Source organism: Osmerus mordax, chromosome 3 (genome assembly GCF_038355195.1).
Source record: "Osmerus mordax isolate fOsmMor3 chromosome 3, fOsmMor3.pri, whole genome shotgun sequence".
Classification (NCBI taxonomy): Eukaryota; Metazoa; Chordata; class Actinopteri; order Osmeriformes; family Osmeridae; genus Osmerus; species Osmerus mordax.
This window is the reverse complement of record NC_090052.1, coordinates 4,087,078-4,099,670: the sequence shown is the minus strand read 5'-3', so window position 1 is coordinate 4,099,670 and position 12,593 is coordinate 4,087,078. Positions and strand designations below refer to the sequence as shown.

General features: G+C 39.9%; 1 protein-coding gene across 1 annotated transcript in view; it reads right to left on the bottom strand.

Moving 5' to 3' along the window:
- Positions 1 to 12,593, bottom strand: part of LOC136938472 (zinc finger protein 208-like) — a 129,760-nt gene that overhangs the window by 20,527 nt on the left and 96,640 nt on the right. The gene's annotated exons all lie outside the window — the stretch shown is intronic.

The following is a 12,593-nucleotide window of genomic DNA, read 5'->3' as shown; positions in this document are numbered from 1 at the left end:
TCCAATCAGCCATCAATCAGTCATTATATCTTTTTCATCCTGCATATTTACTGATCATTGATCTGTTGGTCTAAGATGATTCATATGAAATGTTCCAATAAAGGTGAAAAATTTTTGTGAACACAAAGTCCAGGTTTGCGAAATACTATTTATATAAGGAACCTTAAGGTTCTTACATTTATCATCCAGTAAGAGAGGGCCTCTCTCCAAAACCAGACGCCCAACACACACAGGCTGGGCTATTTTCGCATTTACCAAATATTAAGATTAACTCACAAAAATACTGCCCATCCTAAGATTTGTACTTCTACTTTTGTACTAAAAATAAACATGTCAGTTGGTTCTGTCTATGAAGCTGGATGAACGAAGGTAAAGTCATACCCTTCAGAAGGCGTCAGGCTTCTCTGTGTGAATGTAAATTCAACATGAAGAATGATAACATGTCTTGATGTCATGTTCTGGTATACATGCCTCTGAGGCCAACACAAAACCCCTCTTCTGGAACATGTTAAATTGCTGCGACGGGACGTGTATCACTGCACTTTGTGAAAACGATGTATTCCACTCGTAACATGGGAGTGTGGTTGCATGCATTACCACAGTCTACCACTAGATGGCAGCGGTAGCCTGTGCTGCACCACTCGGTAGTAAATCAAGACAGCCACATACTATTTTGTTTTTGGTCTGATGATCCACTCATCAGACCTATTGTGATGGGTCCGCACTTAATGTGTGATTATGCAACAGATGCTCGTGTAGGCCTACTCACTGACAACTCATTGAGAACTTATTCTGTGCTGTGAATTATATTCATAGGCAACACTCACACACCCATTTACATTGTAAGTGTACATTGTGATCCTCGCAGGTGTGCGCCAGCCGCCAGACCGTTATGTAAATCTGACTTCTGAGGTAAAGGGTCAACAACAATATGGCTCATCAATAGCAAATTTTCCTGGCAGGACTACGCTGTCTCACGAAATGTAACTATAATGATTTTAACAAAAATATTGCAGTCATTCAAGGCATTCTGTGTGAAAGCAATGAAAAAAGTATCCACAGTTTAATTCACAGACTTGTGTTAAGTGCTAAGAGGTTTGTGATTTCAGTATGAACAAATGTGCTAAACCAATTGTAATTCTTCGTTGTTCCTTGACAGTTTTGCTAATCTGTTTTCGATAGGTCACCGATTTCGGTACAACACATGTATTGTTTGCAGTCTCAGGCAAGGGCAAATATTACAGAATTCAAACGACAAAACAATTGCCACTGATGATTTTACTTTATTTTCAATTTGACCAAAGACCACAATGTTTTATTCTCCATCATTCAATGTATTTTGCCTATACATAAATGAACCTCGCAATGTCATCGTAGATTAAAATTAGAATTTGAAATATGTATTCCTTTTATGATGAATCTATTGCTATTGCTTATTACCTGATGTGCAGTGTCCTTGGCTCAGGCACTCACTACACCAGCATAACAGGGCTGAAGGGGTGCATTGACGCTGAACGAACTTCATGGGTACGTTTTTTGGGGGCAAGTCTTGCCTCATAAGATCATTCACAGCTGGGACACAATGATTCTCTCTAAAAGAGAAAATCATTAATGAGTTGTGTATCTCAACACTTCAGTTGCCACACTTAACAAAAAATGATATTACATTGTACAACATTGTATCCATAGAGGAACTTGACTCTGAAAGTATGGTGTCAAAATGACTCTAAATCAGACTTTATTTAGATAATCAAAAAAACATGATCATGAAACTATGATCATTTTTTTGTTTACATGTGTAATTAGTTATGCGATTACTCAATAAACGCGTCTACATGATTCTTTTTTATTAATCGTTGTATGTTCCACGGCCAAAACTTGCACCATCAAAGGGACCTCAAGTGGGAACTGAACATCAGCTCCCTCATCAAGAAAGCACAACAGAGGATGTACTTCCTTCGGCAGCTGAAGAAGTTCAACCTGCCAAAGACAATGATGGTGCACTTCTACTCAGCCATCATTGAGTCCATCCTCACCTCCTCCATCACCGTCTGGTACGCTGCTGCCACTGCCAAGGACAAGAGCAGACTGCAGCGTATCATCCGTACTGCTGAGAAGGTGATTGGCTGCAATCTGCCTACCCTCGAGGACCTGCACACCTCGAGGACCCTGAGGCGAGCGAGGAAGATTGTGGCCGACTCCTCCCACCCTGGACACTCCCTGTTTCAGTCACTCCCCTCCGGCAGAAGGCTGCGGTCTATCAGGACCAATACCTCACGCCACAAAAACAGTTTCTTCCCTTCCGCTGTTGGCCTCTTCAACAAGGCCAAGGGACCACACTGACTCAAATGACTTATTGCTTAAAACACACTGCTTTTGCACTGCACCACAACATGGTATCTTGTACATTTGTATTTTTTGTAATATTTGTATTTTTGTATTTTTATATTGTAATTTACGGCAACTTATATTTATCCCACTTAGTACTGCTAGTTTATGTACCCTTAGTATAGTTAGTCCACATATTTAAATTTTAGGTATATGTTTATTGTATGCACCTTCCTGCCAAAGCAAATTCCTTGTCTGTGCAAACTTTCATGGCGAATAAATCCCTTTCTGATTCTGATTCTGATCATCCTTCTGCAACAAAGTGTCGCCGTGTCTACCTGTATCGGCTCTACTGCTGTATGTTTCATTCCATCAACACATTGAATCCTACTAAGAAAGCCGAGTAAACACACTCAATGGTAGGCTACATCTGCTACTGCTATTACTATCCCAACTATAATTTCAGCTGTTAAAACGATAATATTCTTGTTTGACTAGCTAGCCTACTTCTTCTGTTTAACAGTTCAGCTTTCAGCTTCTCCCGCATTGTAGGCTATTTTAGCTGTTAGCGTTGTTAGATGATGCAGTTCAGATTCCACACTGCCTCTTTTGTGTGACTCACACATTTTCTAAATTAATTTCAGTTTTCAGCTTGCGGGTATTTTCTCATTTATCACTTTTATACGTTTAAAAATATTAAGGTTTTTGTGCAAATTTTCTCCCTTTAAAAGTAATGGTAAATCATTTCAAATCATTGTTGGAATGCTGCTCCAGCCCCTTTCAAAAATACCTTTCGGTTGCTTTGAAGCTTCAGCTTATAACTTCCTACTAAATTTTCACTTTTCAGCTTTTTTAGCATGGTCAGCTATCCCCATTCAGGTTTTCAGCATTCTCACTGCTGTTTCGCAGGAACAGCCGTTTCTAATTATTATTATTGTGAGAATGCTGTTAAGCATTCTCACTATTGTTTTCCTGTTTCTCTTTATTATTATTATTATTATATCAACTTCTCAGTTCTTCCGCCGTTTTTTGGCCTTTAACTAGTTCTGCATACTTTCACCGATTCCTACAATTTATGTATCAAAACGTTCAGCTCCTTCAGGAGATGTTGGCTATGACTTTTGGTATTTCTCACTTTTATACCTTTTAAGACATTAAGGTTTTTGTGCAAATTATTCTCCCATTAAAAGTAATGGTAAATCCTTTCAAATCATTAAAAAGCTTCCTCCTCTTTCAAACGTAACTACTTCAGCATACTTTCAGCTAGAGACCCCATTCAACCTTTAAAATGTTCACAAGACATTCAGCTATTCCCAAATGATTCAGCTTTTTCAAATATTCAGCCAATTTTGAATTATGACAGTTTGAAATACATTAAAATGTTTGCTCCTTCTTGTTTTTTATGAATGAGCAGCAAGCAGAGTGGCACACTCTGCTGGCTGCTCTTTTTCTGATATTCAACTAATTTGTCAAACAAATTCCTCTAACGTTCATATAGTTTAACGTACAGAAACAAGTTATACCTTAAAATGTAGGAAAAATTGTCCTCTTTCAGACAATGTAACTACTAAAGAGCTCACATTTACAGATGTTCAGCTATGAGCCTTGAAGCGAGAGCAGCCTTTCAAATTCTCTCACTAACTTCAATGGAGAGGTGAGTAAAATCAGTCAGAGAACGCAAGAAGGAACAAGATTTTGAAACTGCCGATAGAGTCGTATTTCTGACCGCACAGACATATAAAGGACATCTCTGGTTTCGGCAGAGTCTTGGGTCTCGGAAAATATCCTTATATTTTGGATTGGACGTATAGTTTTGCGTCTAGGTCAACTTGTTTGAGGTGTGGATGCTAGGTAAATGTTCGTTTTTCTCTCTGCCTAGCTCGTTAGCTATCACAGCTGCGCCATCACCGTGGCAACCAAACAGACACGCAACATGAAAGCAGAGTTGGGTACACGTTTTCGAAACTGCCAAGAGTTGTATTTCTGACCGCGCAGACATATAAAGGATATTACTGGTTTCGGCAGTCTTGGGTCACGGAAAATATCATTATTTTTTGTATTGGACGTACAGTTTTGCGTCTAGGTTAACTTGTTTGAGGTATGGATTCTAGCTACATTTCTGTTATTCTCTCTTATAATCAAGCTAGCGCGATGGCTCTCCATAACTAAAAACGGGTTGACTTTTTTTCCACAATCGACCAAATTGGCCAAACAAGGTATGTAGCTACATTGAGTTTAAAGTGTACATAATCTAGCCTCCATTCTAGTGACGCTACGACTGTCATGATATGGCGAAACCAGGTCACAGCTAGCTACGTTTTTCCAGACATAATATTCGTTACCTAGCTACAAACAAATGCTTCGTAACTGAACAGTATTTACTTTGTATTGGCGATATTGACAACAGAGGTTAAGGAACTTGTCTTTAATTAAAAGATGGTCTCCGTTTTCAATTTGAAGCAGTAGATGTAGTTTATGTAGGAAATTTTCCATTGCATCCTCTCTCTAGCTTAGCTTCGGCTACAGATGGACGACAATCACGATGCATGCATTATTCACGCCTATGGTGTTAATACAGTCTGTAAAAATACCACTTTGACACACTTGCAAGATGATCCGCTGGTTAGATGTAGCATGATCTTATTTACTACCCACAATAGTTCAACTTTTTTTGCTGCAGCATTTTAATCAGTTAGCTCCAGGTCATCTCTAAAATACATTTCAGACCTTTTGAAACCTGAGCAAACGACTTTCTACTAAATATTCAAATTCTTCTGAATTATTTCTCTTTTTGCATTGTTCTTCTCTTTTCTGTAGTTTTATGCCTTCGTCCAGCTCCTGCCCCTTTCAAAAATACCTTTCGGGCGCTTTGAAGCTTCAGCTTATAACTTTCTACTAAATTTTCACAATTTTCAGCTTTTTTAGCATGGTCAGCTATCCCCATTCAGGTTTTCAGCATTCTCACTGCTAAACAGCAGTGAGAATGCTGAAAACCTGTTCTAGTTATTTTTATTTTTTTTATTTCTTTTTGCCCCCCTAAAACTCAGTCAATATTTGGCCTACATAGACAACGTAGGTGTCAAAAGTTTCGTCTTGGTAGCGATTGAGTTGCTTCTATTGGAATTTACGTTCCGTTGCATGGTTTAGGCTTAAGTTAAGTTTTTGTGGCGAAAAGTGAAGCTAACGGTGGCTAATTTGCTAGCCACAGTCACTGACGTTACTAACGTCACTGCGTCACTAACGTCACGAAAACACGCGTGACTACCTTTGGCAGAACATTCGTTTCGCATCTGTTAACTTGGGGGATAGCTAGGCTAACTATAGCTTTACTGCAAGGCAGCTACAGAAACGCCACAAGAAAAGAGGCCAGGGTGATAACTATTTACTCATTTTACTTTGTGATATGACACACAATTGTGATGTGTAATGTACAATATAAGCTGATATTATTAAGGAAGTATCTACTTTCGGAAACAGTAGTCTACTATTTCACTGAAGTATTAGCATCATGACATTAGCCTGTGTTGCCCGGGCAACACATACTACAGTGGTCTATGATGTAGCGTTATCTGTTTTCAATCGTTAAAATAAACATTCCTCACATATACATTTTCGTTGTAGGATTTATTCTGACATTAGAAAACGATTTGTTGGTGAAATTACCATTACCTGTGGTTTCAAACCAGTGTAGCTCACTGCAACGCTGTAGCTTACGCGAGACACACTACAAAAACATCTACACTACACAGCTGTTTAGGAAGTCAAACGGCGACAGAACATGTTCGGCACTCCCCTTACTTAAATCAAAAGTCTATCTAACTACTAACCTGAACTTCATTGCCACAGCCTAAACGTTGTCAATCTGTTCATGAAAATAATTAATTTCAGCTTAAACCGTACAACGGAACGTTAAATCCAATTCAACCAACGCAATCGCTACCAAGACGAACACAGCAGTAGTCTAGTACTGTACAGTAGTAGTACAATTTACCTGGGCAGATTCTCCACACAGGGCTATATCGCATTTTGCGTTGTTACTGACAATGATCGCTACCAGTGAGCTTTTTATGAATGAGCGATTTTCCACTAAATAAATGTCAAGCTTATTTATGTTTTGGGGGGCATATTTTCAGTTAGCATATGGTACTGTTTGAATCGCGATTCCATCTTCTACTACCGGGTAACGTCGTAGAATAATCTTCAAAGGGGGTTCTTTATTAATGAATGAATGAATGCAATGAGTAGGCTAAATGCCTGAAAATATCATGAGAAGGGAAAAACTTAAAATGACGTTTAAGTCATAGAGATTAGGTCAATTTTTACACCGGTCTGCCAAATGTATTCGTTTTGATTCAACGTTGAGGCTGCCTCTTGCAGGGGAAATGAGAAGACATCTATTTCATTCTATACTTCACTCGTATTTTCAGTTGTAAATGAGCAGCAAAAAAAAAATGCTTTTAAATCTATGTAATCTTTATAAATAATAAGTATGCATTTTTATATAAAATATACAGAGATATCAGTTGTAAAAATGTCATTCAAAAACGGACCCCTGTGCAACCGACGCAAGCAACCACACCCTACAATTTCCCCAGAAATTGTACCCTCTCTAGTCTTAATTTATCTTTTTCATCCTGCATATTTACTGATCATTGATCTTTTGGTCTAAGATGATTCATATTACATGTTCCAATAAAGGTGAACATTTTTTGTGATATCCAGGTTTGCGAAATTTATATAAGGAACCTTAAGGTTCTTACATTTATCATCCAGTAAGACTATTATGAAGACTGGCTCACAAAAATACTGCCCATCCTCAGATTTTTACTCAATAAAAAAAACAAAAACCATGTCACTGGGTTCTGTCTATGAAGCTGGATTTATATTCATAGGCAACACTCACACACAAATTTACATTGCAAGTCTACATTGTGATCCTCGCAGGTGTGCGCCAGCCGCCAGACCGTTGGGGGTCAACAACAATATGGTTCATCAATTGCTAATTTTCCTGGCAGGACTACGCTGTCTCACGAAATGTAACTATTGTAGTGAATGTGACAGACATAATTCACCTTTGTTGTTAAGTGTTGTTCTATACACAGTTGATTGTAAACACAGCACTTTGTTCTTAGCGTGATTCTTCATGCAGTGAAACGTAATACGTTATACTTGTAATTTACTGTCCTTAGCTGAAAACACAAACCGATGCCCACAGAATTCCATGTCAGTGCGCTCTTCTGAGCTTGCCAAATAGCCACTGCAGCACGCACACAGAAGTCCAGGTGTCGGACTCGGCAAACAAGTCAGAATTGAGGTAGGCTAAGAAAACATTACAAAACTAAAGAAAGTTTCTAAATGATAGGCCTACCAATCATCTTATTTTGACTAAAATATAACAACAATATAACATGAAGCTCAAAAAACAGTATTTGCGCTCAAATGAATGTGAAAAAAATGTGCACACTCGCATTAACTATTGATGTCCCTGCCGAAGCTTGCGTTATTGAACTGTTGTATAGTGGGTTAAGCAAGGCGAGTTTCTATAGCCTAGTAGTGCATTGTGCGCAGCAAGCTTTGAAGAAGAAAAAGTGATATGAATAAGGGCCTGTGCCCCAGTAGGGCTTTATGTGTAACAACACCCCTGGTAACATATACTATCACCAGTTAATACTATTTTCCACGGTAGAATCTGCATTTGGAAGCCTGGTCACTACCGCTGCTAGTTTGTTTGTGTGACTAGTTATTTTGCTAGACTTACACTGCTTTATGAAAAAGTCCCCTTTCTTCTTCTTGGGTGGCATAGCTACAAAGCACAAAAAGGGGCAAACATGTACATGCTGAAGGGCAAAGGGAATATTTGAAGGTTTTACTCTGGCCTGTTATGGGGTAGGCTATGTTGGCAGACAGCCCTGGTAAGTTACCGTTGTATTCGATAGGTCATTTGTTTGACATAAATAGTCAGTGTGGACTGCTTAGGGCTTCTCTCTGGTGTGGGACATGCAGTGACGTCTGAGATTGCTTGCGATGCTAAAGGTATTACATTTACATTTAGTCATTTAGCAGACGCTCTTATCCAGAGCGACTTACAGTAGGTACAGGGACATTCCCCCGGGGCAAGTAGGGTGAAGTGCCTTGCCCAAGGACACAACGTCAGTTGGCATGACCGGGAATCGAACTGGCAACCTTCGGATTACTAGTCCGACTCCCTCACCGCTCAGCCACCTGGCTCCCAGCAATACCACCTGGCAACCAGCAATACCAAGAAAGGCCAGTATGTACTGTACACTGTATGGGTGCAGGTTATGTAATTACAATGGGCATGGTGCAGTCTCATCTAAAATAATCTCAATTGAACCATCATAAAGTCGGGGGAAATCGCGAAACCATTTCTCTTGAAATGACACAGGGAGTCAGGTGGCTGAGCGGTTAGGTAAGCGGGCTAGTAATCAGAAGGTTGCCAGTTCGATTCCCGGCCATGCCAAATGACGTTGTGTCTTTGGGCAAGGCACTTCACCCTACTTGCCTCGGGGGGTATGTCCCTGTACTTACTGTAAGTCGCTCTGGATAGGAGCGTCTGCTAAAATGACTAAATGTAAATGTGATAGTTGGTAAATGCAAAAAGAGCCCAGCCTGTGTGTGTTGGGTGTCTGGTTTTGGAGAGAGGCCCTCTCTTACTGGAGGATAAATGTAAGAGTAGGGAGAGGTTGAGAAAGGTGGGCCATTTGGCTGGTCCTTCTCCCTCCCCCGGGGAGAGGAGACGCCAGGTCTGGTATCAGCCCTTTGAGGCTCACCCAGAAAGATAGTGGAGTTGTATGAGGCATCATATAATGCAATCAGGGGTTCTTGATCAGAAATAGCCGTGTTGAAGGTTTGACTCCACACAGGAGAAAAGCCCTACAGCTGTGACCTCTGTAGTAAAACTTTTAGACAGACTGGGGATTTAACAGTTCACCACAGAATCCACACTGGAGAGAAGCCCTACAGCTGTGACCTCTGTGGTAAAACCTTTAGTCGGGCTGACAATTTAGTCACACAAACAAACTAGCAGTGGTAGTGACCAGGCTTCCAAATGCAGATTCTACTGTGGAAAATAGTATTAACTGGTGATAGTATATGTTACCAGGGGTGTTGTTACACATAAAGCCCTACTGGGGCACAGGCCCTTATTCATATCCCCTTTTTTATCTTCAAAGCTTGCTGCGCACAATGCACTACTAGGGTATAGAAACTCGCCTTGCTTATTATATTGTTGTTATGTTTTAGTCAAAATAAGATGATTGGTAGGCCTATCATTTAGAAACTTTCTTTAGTTTTGTAATGTTTTCTTAGCCTACCTCAATTCTGACTTTTTTGTCGAGTCCGACACCTGGACTTCTGTGTGCGTGCTGCAGTGGCTATTTGGCAAGCTCAGAAGAGCTCACTGACATGGAATTCTTTGTGCATCGGTTTGTGTTTTCGGTTAAACTTTGACTTTGATTCAGCTTTGATTTTACAAGCGTCGATTGGGATACTGCGTTTATTTTTCCAGGATTATCAATCTAAATGAATGCACTAACTAATAAAGTAAATTGTTAAAACTCAAACTTTAGATTTTACTGGGGCACAGCAGATTCAGTAAAAAAGGGTCTAACGACGCCCCTGTATGTTACCCAGGATATTGTTACAGCTAAACCTAGCTTCTGTAATCTTTTAACCAAAGTTAGGACAGGAGTATTGATTAGGGTTGTGCAGCACAGATAGTCTCATAGAAGTCGCGCTATCATGATAGAATGCTACGTTACCAAGTCACTGAATGTTAATCAGTCTACCGTAAGTTAGAATCTTGCAGTCTCAATAAACAGTGGATCAGAGACATTTTTCGTTTCTATATTCTGTTTATGTAATGTATTTGTGAGTGTAGCCTACACAATTTAGATAAATAAAAGGGAGACCACTGGATTCACAGTTTAATGAAGGACCGCCATTGCATTGCTAAACACTTGCTGGAAAAACGTGTTGGCAATGTGAATAACTTAACACTGTTGGTTATTCAAATATAATGAATCATTATTTGATTAATAATATCAAAATAACACTCAAAATAACACTGTGGCCTAGGTCGAGGGCACCAACCCAGACCTACTCACACATTAACTTTCACCTACTACAGATATCACCACCCCCCCACCCCCATCCAACGCCTTCGCCTGCTTGTTTCCCCAGGGTGGCTGGCGGGTCTGTGTCCAGCGCCTACCATGGCTGCAGGTCTAGATGCTGCTTGTCTACCCCCCCCACTCCCCGTTGCAAGTCAGGGTGTTGCCTTTTTCTCTCCTCCTCTCTCCTCATGTTATGCTCGTCCTGTCTACCCCCTTGTCATGTTTGTGTATTAGAAACTGCAAGTGGCAGCTCGGATCTAAGATGGATTCGAGAGACCGCAGATAGAGTGCGGCTAATTTGGTTTGTTAAACGTTTTAGATCAACACTTGTATTATTGTTTTTGTTGATTTTATGTAAAGCACTTTGAGCTGCAATTCTTGTATGAAAAGTGCTATATAAATAAAGTCTTACTTACTTACTTACTGTATACAATATGCTAGGAGGGTTAAACTTGCTAGCCATAGGATACGCTGAATGAACCATTTTGTATGCAGGAAAGACAGCATCAAACCACTACAGATGTAGAGCAGGCTAAGGAAACAGCATCAGGTGAGGTTCTAATTAGCCTAAGTCAAATTGTCAATTAATTTGGAGTCAAACGCAAGAGGCTATTGTCTAAACTAAACGCAAAAATAATCACTATCTTGTCAGTAAAAGTTCACTTCTTAGCTATAAAGAAGAGTTGTATGCCAAACTAGAGAGGGTACCCTCTCTATGCCCCCCAAAACGTAAATAAGCTTGACATTTATTTAGTGGAAAATCACTCATTCATAAAAAGCTCACTGGTAGCGATCATTGTCAGTAACAACGCAAAATGCGATATAGCCCTGTGTGGAGAAGCTGCCCCGGTAAATTCTACTACGGTACAGTACTAGACTACTGCTGTGTTCGTCTTGGTAGCGATTGCGTTGGTTGAATTCGATTGAACGTTCCGTTGTAAGGTTTAGGCTGAAATTAATTATTTTCATGAACAGATTTTACAAGACAAATTTTAGGCTGTGGCAATGAAGTTCAGGTTAGTAGTCAGATAGTTTCACCTATTGAAAGACTTTTGATTTAAGTAAGGGGAGTGCCGAACATGTTCTGTCGCCGTTTGACTTCCTAAACAGCTGTGTAGATATTTTTGTAGTGTGTCTCGCGTAGGCTACAGCGTTACAGTGAGCAACACTGGTTTGAAACCACAGGTAATGATAATTTCACCAACAAATCGTTTACTTGTAATGTAATGTCATAATAAATCCTACAACGAAAATGTATTTGTGAGGAATGTTTATTTTAACGATTGAAAACAGATGCATCATAGACCACTGTAGTAGCTATGTGTTGCCCGGGCAACAGAGGCTAATGTCATGCTAATGCTTCAGTGAAATAGTAGACTACCGTTTCCGAAAGTAGATGTGGGCCTACTTCCTTAATAATATCAGCTAATATTGTACATTTCACAATTGTGTTTCACATCACAAAGTAAAATGAGTAAATAGTTATCGCCCTGGCCTCTTTGCTTGTGGCGTTTCTGCAGCTGCCTTGCAGTAAAGCTATAGTTAGCCTAGCTATCCCCCAAGTTAACAGATGCGAAACGAATGTTCTGCTACAGGTAGTCACGCGTGTTTTCGTGACGGTAGTGACGTTAGTAACGTCAGTGACTGTGGCTAGCAAATTAGCCACCGTTAGCTTCACTTTTCGCCACAAAAACTTAACTTCAGCCTAAACCATGCAACGGAACGTAAATAAAAATACAAGCAACTCAATCGCTACCAAGACGAAACTTTTGACACCTAGGTTGTCTATGTAGGCCAAATATTGACAAAGATTTAGGGGGGCAAAAATAAATAATAATAATAAATATATATGTGAGAAAACAAAGGTTGTGCTCTCGCCGAAGGCTTGAGCACACCCAATAAGTTTTGTCACAGTGTTGTGTTTCTCCAGTAAAAATAAACCTGAGAAACATACACCTCTCACCAAATGATCAACATTACATATGCAAAATGGCCCATTATGACAGACATTAGATGTCATTTATATGTGAAAGCTGCAGATCCCCTACTGGCCAATCATATTTGAATATGGGCGGAGACTAGACAGAGGAGACACCTTAAGGCTCCAGAGAGAATACAGAGAGACTCAAC